This window comes from Anomaloglossus baeobatrachus, chromosome 5 (assembly GCF_048569485.1).
Source record: "Anomaloglossus baeobatrachus isolate aAnoBae1 chromosome 5, aAnoBae1.hap1, whole genome shotgun sequence".
Lineage (NCBI taxonomy): Eukaryota > Metazoa > Chordata > Amphibia > Anura > Aromobatidae > Anomaloglossus > Anomaloglossus baeobatrachus.
Window position 1 is genome coordinate 504572099 of NC_134357.1, and position 21186 is coordinate 504593284.

Sequence of the window (21186 nt, forward strand, 5' to 3'; positions counted from 1 at the left end):
GATTTGTCAATGTTTAACTTGCTCAGATGCAGCCGTACTTATGTTACACTAGTTATATCAGGTAATGAACTTTCATTTTTGCCTTGTTGAATGATCCCTGGAACAGTCAGTTCATTGGTGAACACCGATGAAAAGTGCGTGTTTAATATCTCAACCTTTTCTTTGTCTTCCATAATTATCCTGTTATCTTTAAAGGAGTCAATATCATCAGTTTTTTTCTTTGTGGCATTGAAGTGCTTATTAAAATATTTGGGATTCATTTTAATGTTGATGGCGATTTGTTTTTCAGTAGCTAACTTTGCTAGCTTGATTTCTTTCTGACATTTCCTATTGAGTTATTTATACTCCTGAAATGCTATGTCTGTATTCTTGGCCTTCAAGATTTTGAATGCCCTTTGTTTTTGTCTTATTACACTTTGCACTGTCTTTTTTATCCATAGTGGTTTCTTTTTATTCCTGGACATTTTTTTACAAGAGGGTATAAGTTTTCTATAGGACTCTAGTAGTATATTTTTAAACTTGTCTTATTTATGTTTGGTATCCCCAGTTGCCATCACATGGTCCCAGTCTACACGATTAAGCTCTTTCCTTAATTTAAATGCAAAACAATGGTGGATATATGAGCCATAGTCCCATTGGAAATTGAATAAGGGCCACTGCCAAAAAATACCTTACAAATACAGAGACCAAATGGAGTGTAAGAATGCCCCAAAACAAAATCATAAATCAATAATCATCTTGTTTGTCTAAAATGTAAGTTTTATTATACATATGAATCAATACAAAAAGGATTAAAATCATTTTCCATACAATAATGAAGTGAATGGATCGAATGTACTGGGTAAGAGTTCTTGGGCACTGTCCATTCATTTTATGTGGAAAACGTTTTTAATCTTTTTTTGTACTAATTTATATGTATAATAAATCTTACCTGTTAGACAAAAAGATTGATTATTGATTTATGATTTGTTTTGGGGCATTCTTACACATCTTCGCATTTCAAGACGCACTTACGCATCTTCCCTTTCAAATGTTCTATTGAACTTTGAAGCTTACCATATTATGATCGCTGGTGCCCAATTGCTCCAGGACCTGTAGATCTGAAATTGTATGTGCTCTATTTGACAAGACCAAATCCAGCAAATTATCTCCCCTTATTGGTTCATCTAGCATCTGAGAGATGTAATTATCTTGAATTTTAGATATAAACTTGCAGCTTTTAGCACAACTGAAAGATTCTATGTCCCACTGAATGTCTGGATAGTTGTTAAATCCCCCATAATAAAGACCTGATTATTATTATTATTATTTTCTGCCTTTTCAATGTGTTGCAGCATTTCATCCTCTACCTGTTCAGCTAAGTTAGGAGACTTATACCAAACTCTAATCAGCAGCTCTCCATTATTTCTCTCCCCGTAAACATTTACCAATACTGACTCTCTGGAGGTGGCACTGAGCTATAGCTTGTCTGTTCAAACGTAATAAGAATATCTGTGTATATAAATAATCAAAATATAAATGTAGTTGCATAATTATCTGTCTGTCTATGTAGCAATTGCACAGATCTATAGTATAATTCAAAGTTGTATAATCATGAAAGAGTTAACTAAAGATGATGAAGCCAGGATGTGAAGTTACAAAGTCTTATCAGTAATGTTCACATAGAAAGAATGTTTAATGAACATCTGTTGGGAGAAATAGGGGAGTAACACTCATATAAATTCTGTGTATCATTTTCAAGGCCAAAGGTGCCTTCTGTAATAATTAAGTTTCTTTCAATATAATAATGAGTTCAGTGTGTGTCGCTGACTCAAGGAGAGAGCATGTTGTCTGTGTGTTCTTTGTCTTATATACATTGATATATATCGGCATTAATATACAGTTAATGTGGCACCGTCTCTGGTTATCCCAAACAAAGACTCCATTAGCAGTCTTGACCCAAAGTTCCTCCCTTGACAGTTTGGCGCACCAACGTGGAGCTCCTTCAAGGACGCATACCGACCTGGAGATACCGATGGTTTGGACGTCGTGGACTGAGATCTCTCTCCGCTCCAACCAGGCTGATCACCTACAACCCTCGGTAAGTGTTACATATTTTGTGTTCACTGCCGTTGTGGTTGTTCTTGGAGAGGAGGGAGTGACGGGCTGTGTGTCCTTATCGGTGTTAAAAGGTACCTGATTGTGACTCAGGGGTAGTGCCTGCTGGAGCTCAGAGCACGATCCCAGCCCTGAGGTGTGGATCGAGTGTCACATGGGATCCAGAGGACGGTTGTTAGGGCAGGAAAGACGGTGGTGGCTGGATATAGCTAGTTAGACTGACCCGGTCTGTAATTAAAGACGCGGGGGGGTTCCCGTGGCTGAAGATAGGGATTAGGACATTAATTTTGATACAGTTGACCAAGTCCGGAGGGAATACCTTTTGTACCCCTCCTCCATATCACGAGATACCCTTATTAGGGGGTTCCCGTGGCTGAAGATAGGGATTAGGACATTAATTTTGGTGCAGCTGATCAAGTCCGGAGGGAATACATTTTGTACCCCTCCTCCATATCACGGGATACCCTTATTACTATATAGCTGAGGAGTTGCCAGCTAGTATAGAGGTGTAGCCTTGAGTTCCGGCCGGGCTCCAACGCACACACCGCATAGTCATATTAGTGTAATCCAGACACCACCAGGATAGTAAAAATGTTCAGACGGAGGAGACAGAAAGCTGAGAGGCCTGAAGGGTCACAGACTGTGTTAGAGCTAGTTGCAGAGAGAGAAGGGAAGAAAGCTGTACGCCATGCCCCGGAGATTTTTAAAATGTTAGGATTACCGAAAGGAGGTCGGTTACAACCGTCACTATGGGCAACAGCATTGAAAGCGAAAAAGGGCAAGTTAAAAGACAGGAGATTGTTGCATGATGCGGAACTATTTGGCAGAGTATCACAAGCATTGTTATTAGAAGGATATATTGAGGTTGAAGAAGAGGATGAGCGTGGAGATGTTGTGTTTTACTATATGTTACCCGAGTCTGAGGAAGGATCTGAGGGTCCTTCGGCAGGTTGTTTTGTTGCTGCCCCGCAACCTAATCCCCATTCTATTCCACCTGTTTCAGAGCTGCTCATAGATGTTGAGATCCCACCTACTAGCCGGAATTCCTTAACTCTTCCTGTACTGCCCACACCGGCATTAGTTCCCTCTGTTCCAGCATCCACCTCACAGTTAGTAGAGCTATCCCCCACAACCCCCACATCGACTCTGCCCACTCCTGCCCCCGTCTATCCAGAAGTACCAATTGAGAAACCGCCCCCATACGACCCAGCCAGCTGCACATGTTACCAGTGTAGCTACCAAAACACAGACTGGAGAGATGGTTGTAAGAATTGTGCAGCTCACCGCCCACACCTGAATTATGGCCATAAGCTTGTCCCAATCCTCCCTGTTTTAACTCCCGGAGGAGGTTACTATGTGCCTCCTGTACACCAGAGAACAACTGAACAGTCTCAGGAGCTGTTATCCACACCCGTACCCCTGGCCCCTCCTGTACCTGCAATGCTGTCTCTCCCTCCACCGGCCAGTCTGACGCCACGCTCCAGTGAGCCTTATTCTGAACGATCACGGACCCATCCAGAGTTGTTTAACCCACGATATGTTCAGATGCTTGCTACGCCAGGAGGGGCTCAGATTTTGTTTAGGATAGGGACGGGGGATTTGTTGACACAGGAGACAGGGGTGTATGTGAATCCGGCTAATTCAAATTTGCATCATGCTGGGGGTGTGGCCCGGCAAATGGTTTTGCAGGGTGGTCAGATAATCCAGGAAGAATCGGATGAATATGTCAGACAGCATGGTTGTGTTGAACCTGGTCATATTGGTGTAACTCGAGGAGGTGCCCTTCCGGCAGCCTATATTGTTCATGCTGTAGGCCCCCGGTTTGATCCCATGCATCCCCGGGATTCTGAAAATGTTCTCAGGGACTGTGTAAACCGTTCAATTGTTTATGTCTCTGATCTGGATGTTACTTTGCTGACCCGTAGAAGTGTTTCACTGCCCTTGATATCTGCTGGTTTATTTGGTTTTCCTGTGGAGAGGGCTGCAAGGGTGATTGTTGAAAGCATCATGTCTACAGTCAGAGGTTGTAATCTGTATCTGGAGGAGGTCAGATTAGTGTTGGATGGAGAACTTGCTGTCTATCATGCAGTAGCAGCAGCTCAACGGGAGGACTCGGTTGCCTTGCCAACAGCACCTCATGTGTCAGTCAAGACTGACGTAGAAAGCCGTTCGGAGTATTCAGTAGACTCCGAACCTGACGAGGAACAGCCCACATCCAAGTATGTCCCCTTCAACCCCACCCAGTCAGCGGCATTAATCCACCGCCTGCCGGATCCCGAAATTAACCCTATGCAATTTTATAGGGAAATACTACAGGTCCACCAGTTGTATTCAGCTGCCCGGAAGGACCTTGTTAATCTGACCAAAGTAAGAGCAGGAGACAGTTTTTGGCCCTTAATGAAACCTCATCTCCCAGAGTCCCCAGGCACTGATGACACCACTTTCCAAAGTGGAGAACAGTATTGTGCCGCTTTAAAAGGATGGGCTCAAGATCAATTGGTGGAACAAGCCACTAATCTGAAGGACGTTGTGCAGGAGGAAGGGGAATCTGCTGAAAAATATTATGCTAGGCTCCAACAAGTCTTTCTAGATCTCGGGTTCACTGCAACTAAAAAATCACAAGCCACCCTCTTAACCACCTCCTTTATTGAAGGTCTGCAAACAGATCTTAAGGACATGGTGATGTCCACTCGACCAGAGATCATAAATCTTCCTGTCAAAGATGCTATCCTGGTAGTTAAAAGTTTCCAGAAAAACCTGGTAAAGCATCCAGCCCCAAAATCTGAAAAGGATACCCCAGCATTGGTGTATACTAACACACCAGCGCAGCCCTTACCACAGCCCATGCCCCAACAGGGCCCAAACCCTGTATACGTACCTCCAAACCAACAGTGGCAACAAGAATACTGCCCTATGCAGCAGCAGCCACAGTTCTTTCAGCCACAGCATATGCAACAGCAACCAAACCCTATTGTGAATCCTTCCCGGTCCAATAGTAGATTCAATCAGCATTTTGGCAATCAACGTGGCCAACAAAGCCAGTATTTGAGCTGTTGGCGTTGTGGCCAGCTCGGTCACATCCAAAGAAACTGTCATACCCCCCAATCCCAGTGCCCGACCGGGCACCCTCAAAACCATAACCAAAACCTGCAGCACATAAATCCACAATGAAGGTGTGGCCAACCAGATTCTACCGTGATGGTCAGTTCAAACCGGGGGTTTTCTACATCTGTAATTTTAGATGTCGCAGGGGCCCCTATTAAATTCATGGTGGACACTGGGGCGGCCAATTCTATTGTTAAAATATCTGATATACCACCAGATTATACCCTGCCTTTTTCTGATGATGTTCTTACCCTGGTGGGTGTAGATGGATTACCCACTACGCATACTCTGACCATTCCTCTACCGGTAGGACCTTTCCCAGAAATTTACAACCAGTTTGTGTTGTCAAAAACCTGTCCAGTCAATTTATTAGGATCTGATTTGTTGAATAAATTAAAGGCCGCCATAAATTATGATGGAGCAGGAGGTATTACTCTCACCCTGACTAAACCAAATTCCCCAGAAGGGTGTGAAGAGACTTGTCTCCTACAGGCACTCCCCACTGTGATGCTTTCTATGACATGCGCTGATGAATCTGATGTAGACCATCCGGAGCTTTTAACAGTCCCTGATAAATTGTGGTCAAAAGGGCCAGATGATGTTGGTAAACTCCCTGTAGATCCAGTAAGGATCTACCTGAAGCCAGGTGTGCCTCTTCCCAGAGTATCACAGTATCCCTTGAAATCAGCCCAAGAAGTAGGTCTACAGGCCCAAATTGATAGTTTGTTACAAAGTGGAGCACTAATACGCTGTGTTTCCCCTTGCAATTCACCCCTTTATCCAGTCAAAAAGAAATCAGCCCCAGGAGATCCCCCAAGATACCGTTTAGTTCAAGATCTCAGAGCTGTTAATGCTGCCACAGAATTAGAGACACCTGTTGTACCCAACCCACATACTCTGTTGTCTAATATTCCCAATGAGACAGGGTGGTTTTCTGTTGTCGATTTGACAAATGCATTTTTCAGTGTACCTCTGCACCCAGACTGTCAGTATTTATTTGCGTTCACTTTTAGGGGTGCCCAATATACTTGGACGGTTATGCCACAAGGTGCTCAGAATAGCCCCAATCAGTTTACACGTTGTCTTACGATGTGCCTTTTACCTTGGATTGTTGCAAATTCTGATGTGACCCTTTTGCAGTATGTGGATGATTTATTACTCTGTGCTGTAACTGAGGATCAGTGCCGTGCCTTCTCTGTGTCACTTCTCAAGCATCTATCAGAATTGGATTGTAGAGTTTCCCGCTCTAAACTACAATTCTGCCGGTCACAGGTCATCTTTCTTGGCCATTGTATCTCTAGGGGTGCCAGACATCTCACAGAAGACCGGAAGACTGCTATACAACAGATGCCATTTCCCAAGACGTTCACAGATCTTCAGAAGTTTCTGGGACTAATTACTTACTGCAGACAATGGATACCTGATGCTTCAAGGACTATGCAACCCCTTTATGATGGACTTAAACACGGGACTTCCTTTTATCAATGTGACAATCCAGATCAGTTCAAGTACATGAGACTGTCTTTTAAAATGCTTAAAGACCAGATTGCCTCGGCCCCTGCGTTGGGCATCCCGGACTACACAAAGCCATTTTATCTCTATGTATCAGAGAATGCTGGACACGCGGCTGGAGTTCTTACCCAGAGGCATGGTGCAAGGCAACGCCCTGTTGGCTATTATTCAGCAAGACTGGATCCTGTGGCCCGCGCATCTCCCACCTGCCTTAGAGCTGTACACGCTACACAGTTGCTTCTTGACAAGACTGCTGACATTGTCCTGGGTCATGAAACTAAAGTCTTTGCACCCCATGACATAGCGGCCATACTCAAGCTAACTCAACCAAAGCACCTCTCTCACCAACGTCACCTGCGTCTCCAGTGCTCACTCCTGATGCCTGATAATGTGACTCTTCACAGATGTACTACCCTCAACCCAGCCACGCTTCTTCCACTTTCAAGGGGGGATAGTGAGGAGAATGAAGTTGCATATCATGACTGCTGCCAGGAGATGGAGAAAGAAACTGTCACGCCGGATAATGTCTCTGAACACCCGCTTGAAAGTCCAGACTACACCCTGTTTACAGACGGCTCACGATTTGCTGATGAAAAGGGTACCTTTCATACAGGTTATGCTGTAACCACTTCTATGTCAGTGATCAAAGCTGCAGCACTCCCTGCCCGGATGTCTGCCCAAGAAGCAGAACTTGTGGCATTGGCTGAAGCCTGTATTTACGCCGAGGACGCTACAGCGGACGTATACACAGACTCTCGATATGCTTATGGCATCGCTCACGATTTCGGGGTCATATGGGCAAACAGAGGGTTCATCACTGCAGCAGGAACTCCAGTCAAAAATGCAGAATGTGTCCGCAGACTGATGTTTGCCCTGTCCAGGCCAAGACAAGTTGCTATCTTGAAGGTCCAAGCCCATGGACCCCAGACCACAGAAATTGCCAGAGGAAATGCCTATGCTGACAAGAAAGCTAAAGAAGCTGCTTTGATGAAAGTGGAAGAATTTGAATACCATATGGCTATGGTCACGACCAGAGCACAGAGGGAAAAGATTCTACAAGATCTCTCTTTAGGTGTTCCAGAGGATCCCAGAGACTGTGTAAATATTGGTAGAACACCAATGGATCGGCTCAAGGCAGAGCAAAGACTAGTCACAAGAGAAGAACTGCAGGCATGGAAGAAAGAAGGAGCCAAGCTGGAAGGTGATATCTGGAAGGTCAACAGTCTACCATGCCTTCCTAGAAGGATGTATGCCGCCATAGCTGCCTGGGGACATGGTCCCACCCACAGGGGGAAAAACCAGAGTCTGGAGGTGATACGCAAGTTCTTTCATGCTCCAGGCATATCTACCATGCTTGCTGCCTACAACAAGAGCTGCCATGTTTGTCAAACCTGTAACACTGGGAGGACAGAAGAAGTTCCACCTAAACATCTAGCAAAGCCCCTGTACCCGTTCCAGAGGATCCAAGTTGATCACATTCAACTGCCCAAGTGTGGAAGATATGAATACTGCCTAGTAGCAGTGGACGTTTTCTCCAGTTGGCCGGAAGCATTTCCAGTGACGAATATGACGGCTAAAACAACAGTAAAGAGACTAATCAGTGAAGTTGTATGCAGATATGGAGTACCTGAAGTAATTGAAAGTGACCAAGGACCTGCCTTTGCAGCAACTGTCTATCAAGAACTATTGACTGTGGTTGGATCACAAGTTGCCCTGCATACCCCGTATCATCCTCAATCCAATGCGAAGGTGGAAAGGATGAATGGCACCCTTAAGAGAAAATTGACTAAAATGATGCAGGAGTCGGCTGAAGGCTGGCCAGATCTTCTCCCAATTGCTTTGTATCATGTAAGAACCACTCCGTTAGCAAAACACAAGTTGTCTCCTTATGAGATTTTGTTTGGGTCAATTCCTCCTATTGCAGGGTTTAGCCCCCAGGAATTGTCAGAATCAAATGATAAAGTTGTGCAGTTTGTGATTAATCTTGCTAAAGAATTAACTAATACATATGCAATAGTGTCTTCCTCTCTCCCAGATTCTACAGGTGATGAGGCCTGCCACCGTCTGAAACCAGGAGATTCGGTGTGGGTCAAAAGGCACGTTAAGAGACATTGCCTGGAACCATTGTATGACGGCCCGTACCAAGTGCTGTTGGTGACCCCCACATCTGTAAAGCTTGAAGGAAGGGGGACTTGGATTCACGCATCTCACTGCAAACTTGTTCCAGTTGAGAGATAAGATGAGATTTCTCAGCTATATTCTTCTTTTGAACCATGTCTTGATAATTGCAACACTGGAAGTCAGGAATCCTGGAAAGAAGCCCTATGAACTTTGGGTCAATCACAATTTATCAGTGAACACCTTTTTCTTTGATTTCTGCCAAGTGGTAGAATGTGGAGGGATGTACTGGAAGTCAGGGTCTATATTTAATTTTTACCTATGTAAAACAACAGTGGGTAATATGAACTGTAGATCATGGAGTAATGTAGGTTGGACTACGGGAAGAGACTGGAAATATAATCCGGGTGATATTCTCCACTGTAAAAGCCCTCCGCCGGATGGCCGGACCTTAAAAACTCGCCTGACTCTATCTAATCCCAAATTGTGTTTGAAAGGCAATATCTGTGATACCGGAAATCGGGGAAACAGCTGTTCTTCACTTGTTTTGAATCTTGAAAATTCTCAATCCTGCGATCTGGGGATATATGCTCTGGGGGTGTGGCAATCACGGGGGTCTTCAACCTTATACTTGGGACATGTAATGTTGAGAGACAATAATGATCACCCTCAAGGACCCCAAACTAACCCTTTGATCCCTGGAAAAATTTTGGGAAAACCAATCCCGGCGGGAACAGCTGTTCAATTATCCACCACTGAGTCCTTTATTGTAGAAACAGGATTTACAGATACGAATATGTGGCTTCAGTGGACTCAATATACTGCAAAGTCCAGTAATATATCTGATTGCTATGTGTGTGCTTCTGCCCGCCCACATCTTGGATCTGTGCCCATAAATATTGGAAATAAAATACTTAATTGTTTCCTCAGTCTGTATTCTAATACCACTGAGGGGGGAGATGAATGTCAAAAATGGAAGGATAAATATCCTATTGTAACTACAGCTCCCCAGCCCGGACAGGGAATTACTGTCTACCCTGGTAATTATACTTGTATAACCATAGAGAATCACCAAGCCCAGAGAAAATATGGGTACTTTCCGCCGGGATATTGTTCCCAAAATATAACAGAAGCTGATGATGCTAATGTGACCATGCTTGCTCAGAATCATACTCAATCTGTAGCAGATGTTTTTTGGTTGTGTGCTGATCTCAACATAAGAACCAGACTTAATTCTCCTTGGTCGGGACAGTGTGCCCTAATGAAGGCGATAATGCCAATTTTAATAGCCCCTGTAAATCATGGAGTTACTCTTGAGCAGCTAGAACAAGTGTCCAAGGGTAAAGCCAGAGCCCGTAGAGCGGTGTCAAACGACGATCTGATGGAGGACCCCCATGTATATATAGATGTAATTGGAGTCCCAAGGGGGGTCCCAGATAAATATAAGGCCAGAGATGAAGTAGCAGCGGGATTTGAGTCCTTACTCCCCATCATCTCTGTGAACAAGAATGTCGCATGGATTAATTACCTCTACTATAATCAACAGAGATTTGTTAATTATTCCAGGGATGCTTTGACTGGGTTAGCTACTCAGTTGGGTCAGACTACTCTGCTGGCCGACCAGAACCGGATGGCTCTGGATATGCTGTTAGCAGAAAAAGGAGGTGTCTGTGCAATGATAGGAGAGGCCTGTTGTACTTATGTCCCAGACGAAACAGGTCCAAATGGTAAAGTGACACAGGCCCTAAAGCAACTAAATTCCCTTTCCAAAGAGTTGAAGGAAAATTCTGGGGTGACCGACCCATGGAGTGACTGGTTCTCATGGATGACTTCCCGGAAGGGTATTTTCATTCAGTTAGGTATAGTGATATTACTAGTACTACTAATTGCTATTATAATTGTTTACTGTATTCTGCCTTGCTGTAAGAAGATTTGTAACAAAGGGACGGATGAGGCTATGGCCATGGCCACCTTCCCCTCAGTTCTGTATACATCACCGGTGCAGACACAGATTGGTTCTATGGTAACTGTCAAAAATCTACGCCCCAAGCCCATCCAAAGAAGACTGATGTAAGGAAGTACTATAGTACTCATGAACTGCACTGTGGGAACTGAGGCCAAGAAGTTAGGAGGGGTCCAAAGGTGTCACTAGTATATATACAATATACTGTAGAGCAAAGTAACATTAGGAAAATTTTAAAATTTAAAAATTAACATAATATTCACAGATATTTTATTAAGGGGGGACTCTGGAGGTGGCACTGAGCTATAGCTTGTCTGTTCAAACGTAATAAGAATATCTGTGTATATAAATAATCAAAATATAAATGTAGTTGCATAATTATCTGTCTGTCTATGTAGCAATTGCACAGATCTATAGTATAATTCAAAGTTGTATAATCATGAAAGAGTTAACTAAAGATGATGAAGCCAGGATGTGAAGTTACAAAGTCTTATCAGTAATGTTCACATAGAAAGAATGTTTAATGAACATCTGTTGGGAGAAATAGGGGAGTAACACTCATATAAATTCTGTGTATCATTTTCAAGGCCAAAGGTGCCTTCTGTAATAATTAAGTTTCTTTCAATATAATAATGAGTTCAGTGTGTGTCGCTGACTCAAGGAGAGAGCATGTTGTCTGTGTGTTCTTTGTCTTATATACATTGATATATATCGGCATTAATATACAGTTAATGTGGCACCGTCTCTGGTTATCCCAAACAAAGACTCCATTAGCAGTCTTGACCCAAAGTTCCTCCCTTGACAACTCTACATTGTTGCAGCTTCCCCTAATGATTGAGGACAGGTCTTCATTTAGATTTAATAAATATACACACCCCTCCACCTTTTTTGCTTTCCTGTCCTTCCTGATTGTAGTATAACCCTTTGTTTGTCATCCAGTCATGGCTCTCATCTAGCCAGGTTTCTGTAATGCCCACCACCTTGTAATCCTTGGTTGACATAAGAGTCTTCAGTTCATTAATTTTGTTTACAAGATATCTTCCATTTGCCAGTAGATATTTAATACTTGTAACACATTTCTTCCTCCTCACCTCCCTACTTTCCTTCCATGTCTTTACCCCCCCAAATCCTTATTGAACCCTACTATCTCACTCTCTTTGTTTACCCTACCTATTCTCTCTTTTACCCTTCCTCCCCCATATGCTAGTTTAAAAGCTTCTCCATCCATGTAACCATTTTCCACCCAGCACAGCAGCCCCCTCCTTTGAGGTACAGCCCATACTTAGCACAGAGCCTGTAGCCGTCAGAGAAGTTGACCCAGTTCTCCATGAACCTAAAACCCTCCTTCCTGCACCAATTTTTAAGCCACAGATTTATCTCCCTAAGCTCCCACTGTCTTTCTAGTGACCCTTGTGGCACCAGTAGTATTTCTGAAAACACCACCTTGGAGGTCCTGGACTTCATTAGGGGAAGCTGCAACAATGTAGAGTCAGTATTGGTAAATGTTTATGGGGAGAGAAATAATTGAGAGCTGCTGATTAGAGTTTGGTATAAGTCTCCTGGACTTCAGCTTCTCTCCTAGTTTCCTGTATTCATTCTTAAGGACCTTCCACCTCTAACTTTGTCATTAGTATCAATGTGCTCCATGACTGCTGGGTTATCCCCAGCCCCACCCAGCAATCTGTCTATCCAATCCACAATATGCCGAACCCAAGCACCCAGCAGACAACACACTGTTCGGTATTCACAGTCTTGGCAGCAGATCACCCTTTCTGTGTGTCTAATTATAGAGTCCCCTACCACCAACATCTGTCCAGCCTTTGCTGCACTCCTATTTCCCTCCTTCCTACGGCAGTCGTGTTTCTGGTTGCTAGCAGCAATGTCATGCTTTAGTGAGCCTAGTCCTGGGACTGCATTCCTAATATCAGCCAAACAGGCATATTTACTAGGTTGTGCCAGGTCAGGACTAGGCTCCCTGACACTTTTTCCCCTACCCCTTACCTTTGGGTCCTAATCTTCCCCACCTCAACCATCTTCCATAATACTGGCCCCAGCCAGAGCCGCTCAGTGAGCTCTAAACTCCTCTTCAGGTTTGCAATACTCCTGAGTGTAACAAGCTGCAAATTTAGATCAGTTACCTGGGTTTCCAAATATGTAACACACTGGCATGGAGTGCAGACATATTCACCCTCAAACTTTTGTTCAAGGCGTTAATACACAAGATGCACACCTGGTAGCGTCGTCCATAGAGCACATACTAAATGGGGATAAACAGTACAAATAAAAACAGGAAAACAATGGAAAACACTAGACTGTGGTCTTGTGTTAAACTATGCTATTGTGTTTAACTAAACCCTTATCTACAGCCCAGCATTTAATGTAGCCCTCGCCCGCTCAGAAGCCCCTCTTGGAGTGGCTGTAACTTGTAGTTTTCCAACTAGCAAGAGTGATGCAAAAACTTTTTTTTATAAAATTGTTTTTATTGTGTAAAAGTGGCAAAAAATAAATAAATGTGGTATTACTGTAATAGTACTGACCCAAAGAATATACCTGTGTTATCACTTTTAACACATGGTGAATGGTGTAAAAAAAAAAACAAAAAAAAAAACTATTCCTGAATTGCTGTGAGTGTGTGATAGTAGCCAAGCATAGAAAAAATATATAAATTTGGTATTGCTGCACTCACACTGAACTGAAGACTAAAGCTGTCGAATCACTTATACCGCATGGTGAATGATGTAAAACATAAAGACAAATCTTGAATTGCCGTTGATGTATTCGGTCTTCCTCGAAAAGATCGCAGTACGGCTCGGCTCACATTTATCCTTCTCTCTACACTGAGTGCTCCTTCCCTTCAAAGCCCTTCCTAACAGTATTTTACCACCACATATGGGTATCGGTGTACTCAAAAGAAATTGCAAAACAAATTGTATAGTCTATTTTCTCATGTTACCCTTGTGAAAAATCAAACATTTGAGGTTAAAGAATAATTTTTGTGGGAAAAATGTCTGTTCTCATTTCCACAGATTAATGTTATAAAATTCTGTGAAGCACCTGCGTGTTCAAGGTGCTCACCATACCTCTAGGTAAATTCCTTGAGGTGGTCTAGTTTTCGAAATGGGGTCAGATGTGTTTGTTTTTACTGTTTAGACACATTAGGGGGTCTCCAAACATGACATGCTGTCCGATAAATGTTTCAGCCAATTTTGTATTCCAAAAGTTAAATAGCGCTCCTTCCCTTCCCAGGCCTGCCGTGTGCCCAAACAGTATGGGGTATCAGGGTACTCAGGAGAAATTGCACAATAAATTGTATGGTCAATTTTCTCCTGGTACCCTTGTGAAAATTAAAAAAATTTGAGCTACAGCAATATTTTTGTGGGAAAAAGGAACATTTTCATTTTTTTCCTCCATATTGCTTTAATTCCTGTTAAGCACGTAAAGGGTTAATAAACTTCTTGGATGTGGTTTTGAGCAGTCTTGAGGGGTGCAGTTTTTAGAATGGTGTCACTTTTGAGTATTTTCTGTCATATAGGTCGTTCAAAATCACTTCAAATATGACGTGGTCCTTAAAAAATGGTTTCGTAAATTTTGTTGGAAAAATGAGAAGTTATCAATAAACTTTTAACCTTTCTAACGTCCTAACAAAGCAAATTGTTTCAAAATGATGCTCATATAAAGTACACATGATGGAAATGCTATTGATTAACAATTTGGTTTGGTATAAAAGCTGTATCTTGTTTAATCGCATAAAAATTCAAAGTTTGAAAATTAAGAAATATTCACATAATACAGGCACCGGACGGCGTCCCTGCACTGTCCTGCCTTGTGGGGATGCCATTACTCTCACCTTCTTGGCCGCTCAGCAGTTGCTGCTCCAGCCCCTGCCACCATTTCCTGTTACCTGCGCATACCGCATAGGCTCTTGAGGGCACCCCTGCACTTTTTCCTAAAGGGCCATTACATATCCAAACTCGTAAGTGCAACTCACCCTGACTGAGAAGCAGTAGGTATTTAAGGCACCCTCCCCTTTAAGGGGTTGTCCACTACTTTGACATAGACGGCCTATCCTTATGATAGGTCATCAATGTTTGATTGGCCGGGGTCCGACAGACCGCACCCCCGCCGAACAACTGTTCTTGGTCCACGCAGCAGCAGCAGGTGGCCAGAAATGCTCGATTCCAGGAGCTGCTCCGTCTTGTGATAGCGTCCGCGGCCGAGTACTGCACATCCACCTCCCATTTTAATCAATAGGAGGTGGATGTGCAGTACACGGCTGTTACATCTCGTGGCTCTCCTGAGGCAAGGACTGAGGCAGTCTCCCATTCCTTGCCTGCCACGAGCACTCCTGCTCAGCAGCGCCGAAGGTCTGCCAGACTGCGCAGTGTGCAGGAGATACCTTCTCAGAGAGGCAGCAGAAGGGTGACACCTAGTGGTTCTCCTGTTACAAGGAGTGAAGCGGTCTCCCATTCCTGGCCTGCCGCAGACTCTCCTGCTCAGCGGCCCCGAAGGTCTGCAAGGCTGCGCAATGTGCAGAGGTTTAGTGCTCAGGGAAGCTTGATGACAAGGCTGGTGACGTGGTGAATCCTGACTGGCCAGGCTGGGACGTCGTGGACCCTGATTGGGTCAAGTCCGTCATCTCCGCCTCGCGCCCGCCCTCGGGTGGAGCTGCACCTCCTTAAAAGCTCCCCCTGCCATCATGGCGGCGCGCGACCGTCCTTCTATGTTTGGATGTCTGGCAGCGTGCTGCCACGCCACTGCTCAGGCATTACTGTCTCTTGTGGGCTTGGCCCTTGCTGCTCCGGCAGTACCTCGTTTGCAGGCCGTGTTCCTGCCTTGCTGCTCCGGCAGTACCCCCGTCAACAGGCCGTGTTCCTGTCCCAGGTGAGCTCCTCAAGTCTCCATTGGACTCACCTGGTTATTGAAAGCACACGTGCGTGGGCACCTCTGTGCTACCCTCGTGCCATATTCTCGTGACTTCCACTGGCACACGTGCGTGGGCACCTCTGTGCTTCCCCGTGCAACAGGTACACCGAGCCGTGAGATCTGTGCCATACAACCCTCACGGGTTAGGGCAGATCGGTGTACATAGATCGTCTGTGACATTCCAGACGATCGCTAGCAGCAACCCGCTCACTCTTCACCCACCATAGCGGCGGTCCCTTACACCGCACAGTGGACCTTGACCGGCGGAAGCAGTCCATTTCCCATCTTGGCACGCTTCCCCGGGTCCCCCTCGTAACACACGGCCCCGGCCACTATCAGAAGATTAAGGAGCGTTGGAACTGAGCATTTCCGGCCGCCTGCTGCCACTGCTGGGACCGAGAACGGCTGATCGGCAGGGGTGCAGCGTGTCGGACCCCAGCCGATCAGACATTGATGACCTATCCCAAGGATAGACCATTAGTGTCAAAGTAGTGGGCAACTCTGTTAGGCTATGTTCACACAGTGCATCTTAAGATGCAGTGTTTTTGGCCCCAAAAAAGGCACCCGCGGCAAAAACGCATAAAAAAACGCATGAGTTTTTACTGCATTTTGCCCAATGCGTTTTTTAAGTGAAATGTATTGACTGGAAGGGCTCAAAAACACTGGAAAACCCAAAAAGAATTGACATGATGCATCTTGGCTGTATCTTGAAAAATGCAGACAAAAAAAGATGCACAGTGTGGACAGCAAAATAGAAATCTCATAGACTTTGCTGGGGGAAGGAAATGCATGCATTTAGGTGCATCTTTGTGACCTCAAAAACGCACTAAAAGATGCACTGTGTGAACATAGCCTTAAGGGAGGTGTCAGGGCTACATAGTCTATACGTTGATAGTGGTCAGGTCCCTTGTGCTGCCACTGTATTGTTATGTGCTGCTGACACGCCCACCGGGGCCTGGGGGCACTAGTTACCGGGCCGACTATGTTGGTGAGGACTCTGCGGTGGCGGGGCCTGGCTCTGTGACCCCAGCGGTGTCGTTAATAAAGAAATGATGACGGGTGTTGTTAGGGATGTTGAGGTAGTAGTTTGTACTTGGCCAGAGATAGCTGACGCTGCGGGATGGGACCTCTGGGGCAGATGGTGGCGCAGCTTGGGTGGTATAGCTCTCCACAGGTAGAGCTGGGCCCCAGTTCTGATGGGAGTAGTGGTAGTAGTCTATGATGGCGGGTGTGCAGGGTTGGAGGCGCAGGCGAATAGCGAAGCGACACAGGGATGCAGTCTCAGGTTTTTTTACTCACTGTAGCAGGTTCCAAGGTATTACAACTAGTCAGTGATCGCGTTTGGAGTGCTGGGTTTCACTGTGATGGGCTCCAGCCGATCCCGGATAGTTCAGAGGTCAATACCGGTGCACCCTTTGTGTGTTCTTTCCCTGGTCGTCTTCATGCACTGACTTATCACCCTCCTGTCCCGCGCCTACGCAAACAGTGCCCTGATCCTGTGTCCGCGGATCCTATGAAAATAGTTTATGAAAATATGACTAAAAATGTGAACTGTAATGCTTGTGGGTGTGAGCAGGGAATGGACCCACTGGGCCACAGCTCACAGAAAACCTAAAGGGGCTTGCCTAAGGAAACACACCAGGTTTTCACCAGAGCCTCTAGTGGTGAGGTTGTTGCGCTGCAGGTGTGAGACCAGGTGCTGCTCAGGAATACTGATGCTGTGATAGCTGGCCCCAGGGTACGGAGACTGACAGTCTCTGTAATAACAGATGCAGCCGGGACGGCTGAAGTGGCAGGCTCGGCCAATACAGATAGCTACAGCAGCAATCTCAGCAGATACAGCTGATATGAATAGTTACAGCAGCAGCTCAACAGATACAGATGGTATGAATAGTTGCAGCAGCAGCAGTAACGTCAGGTACTGAAACACAGACGAGTATTAGCAATGCAGTGTGGCGCCCCTGAGGCTTCAGTCGCCACATAAGTACTGCACCTCAGTGAAACCCTGCAAGTCATATCAACTAAAATGTATCCCTTACATGAAGTACAAAGTGTCACAACAAAATTTCAGAATTACTGGAATATGTTGAAGCATTCCAGAGTTTTTACCTTCTAATGTGTTACTGGTCAGAATTGTAAAATTTGGCATGGTCAGGAAGAAGAAAACAGGCTGTGTCATGAGTGTGTCCCGCTCTGGGGAGACAACTGGCAAGTCTGGGATCAGAAGGTCACAGCACCTTATTAGGAGCAGGTCCATAACTTGTATTTGAATTAATCTATTTTCTTTCAGTGCCATAGGGGTTAAGGACTCCTTCCTATCTGGCTGTCCTTTGTAGCCATAATCTCAAATGCAGTTGTTTTTTGACCACTGCCCTACGCTATAAAAAGTCGCGTTCTTGCCATCTGATGCCGGTTATAGAATCTCATACATATAATGACAACTTTAGAAAGAGCCGGTCTCTGGAGTTGTGACTATTGCAGCTGTGGTGTTTAGCTGCTTTGGAGGAGCTTGCATTGTTTTCCTTTTTGTGTCTATCTTCCTTTTGTTTGTCTTCTTCATCTCATGTTGTATTATAGCAATAGTGAGACTAGTGTTCTTGCCGGCCTTCTCACTAGCCATTGTGAGTTTAGTGCTAGTGAGGGCCTAGGTATGTAACCAGGAGAGGGGATTTTTTTTTTTTTGGTGGGGGGGTGGGGGAGTTCCCATATATGGACATTAGGGAGCGCAGGGTAAAGACTCAGCTGAGTTGCAGGAGATGTCCCCTCCCCTCTTCCTATACCATATATGTCTCTTGTTCTGGCAGACCTGAAATCCAGGGTTTTGCAACCAGCAAACAAGTTTGTTTTGCAACAAGCGGGCCACAGGTCTGGCAGTCAGCTATAGCATTCCTGAATCCAACGTGGCGCTCCCGTATGGCTTTTTAGGAGGGCAGAATACTTTTTTCGTGTTCCAAGAAGCATTCAAGCCTTATTTTAAGCTCCTTCCATACTCTTCCGGGAGTGAGGAACCACGGGTCAGAATTTTTATTTCTGTCCTTCAGAGAGACCCGCAATCCTGGGTCTTTTCTCTCCCAACTGACTCTTTGTTGCTTCGGTTGGTCCATGAGTTTTTCGTGGCCATAGGCCTAATCTATAATGACCCTGACCGAGTATCAGCTATGCAAGCAGGGAGACCGGAGCATAAATGAGGGTTTGCTGTGAAGCAGCATTCCTCTCTATCACCTATCCAATTTTATTATATCTTATTCAAAATTATTATTGTCATCTTATACGACGGCATGTAAGGACTATTCACCCAGGGGAAATCGTAAACAACTAAGTAATATAAAGGAAAAGAAAAAAAACAATCAAATGCCCATATATGTTTCAATATCAAAATATTTTTATTAAATTACACTATTAAAATACATATATAGTATTTTAAATTCTTTGGTGGAGCAACATACATATGTATCTATTGCACAGATTACCAAGGACCAAGATCACATTTGATATAAAGCATAAGTAATTCTGCTCATGCTGCATTAAGGTATTATACCACTAGGGGTCACTAAAGATCATATTAGACAGCGATCATTAAATACCAAGTCTCGTGGTTATAAACACAAGTCTAATTAGCTTATTTATAATACTGCAATGGAGACCATAATAGGAGTCCATTGAGGCACACACATATTCACCTTAAAGTGGCAAGGTACAATTAATTGCAGCGTGAAGCAAGTGATCACCATGGTCTAGAACCCGACACGTGTTTCGGCTTCCAAAAGCCCTTAGTCAGGGAGGTGTCCAAAGACCGGAGAGTCAGTGAATATGAGACATGAGACAATGGTGTTCTCCATGTGGAGGATGTGTCGCCTGCCCCAACATATGCCGCAAGAGCACCTTCACTGACTCTTCGGGCCGTAAAACGTATGAGATACGTAAACAGATTACGTGCAACTCTAAAGCAGTTGTGTATTATGCCACCTGCCCATGTCCAAAGATATACATCGGACTCACTAATCATCAGTTGAAGGTGCGGGAGCATGTGTTGGGGATTGAGGTGGCACGTAATGAGGTAGATATTAGTACACTTAGAACCATTCCGAAACATTTTCTTCTGTTTCGCTCCTCGGATGGTGCTATTTTGAAGGTGATAGGGATTGACCAAATAGATTTTGAAATCAGAGGTGGCGAGGTCAGTAAACGTTTGGCGCAACTTGAGGCCAGATGGATATATGTACTTGATACAGTGTATCCATCTGGTCTCAATGAGAATAGAAGTTGTGTCCTTTTTTTAAATAGGCTATTCAGTGACATGTCATCCTTGTCCATGTATATATGTATGATCATATGTATCTTTTTGTTTTTTTTTGTATTTAATTGGATATATTGTCTGATAAATTGTTTTTATGATTTTAGAAATAGTGACGAGAGGGATACTTGTTTCAACTGTCGTATAATCCAGAGAAATTCGCCATCGATCATAATTAGTGGATGACTGGCAATGACCTATTGGGATGGAAGCTACACCAACCATGTAAAAACTTTGTGCGGCTATATGATGTTCGGTCAGCATATGGTTGAACACTGTGCCATAGTCTTTGGACACAGTTTGGCGATGTGTTTTGTGTATATATGTGGGTGTTTGGTAATATATACATGTTTATTAATATGTCTACAGCATATAGTATCATTGGATATTATTTATATAATGAATTTCTGTAGATATGGTGTGTTGTAACCATCTGATGTAATCTATATTGCATCTGCTCCTACTCGTATGTATGTACATATATACAGTATGTACATTCTATGTATTTTGATATACTAATGGTGTATTACAGGATGTCTGTGGGGACTAATTAGGCTTTGTGTTTATAACTACGGGACTTGGTATTTAAAGGGGTGGTTCACCCATATTTATTATTTACTAGATCAATAATATGTTGAGAAACATTGTCTCTCTCAAATACCTTATGTTGGCAATGGTGCCTGTGAGAGACGCTATTGCCGTCCGCTCTTCCCCATGCCTGATCCCCGGGCTCGTCAGCTCGGGAATCCGGTGAGGTCACGTCAAGTTCCTGTTAACCTGACATCACCACAGCCGGCCGCAGTCTTCCTGTCTCACAGGGCTGTGGATGGTGTTTCACCGCTTTTCACAGCTCAGCGTCTCCTGCTTTGAGCGCTCTGCTGTGAGGGAGGAGGGAGCAGGGAGCTGATGGGCTGACATGCTGGGCTGTGATGAACAGGGAAACTTCGCCCACCGCCCATCACTCACAGAGACTGCAGCCGGTCGCGGTGATGTCAGGTCAACAGAAACTTGACGTGACATCACCGAATCCCCGAGGTCATGGACCCCGGGGGTCAGGCATGGGGAACAGCGGTCCGCAATAGGGCTTCTCACAGGCACTATTGCCAACATAAGGTATTTGAAACATTGTTTCTCAACATAATATCGATCTAGCAAATAATAAATATGAGTGAAC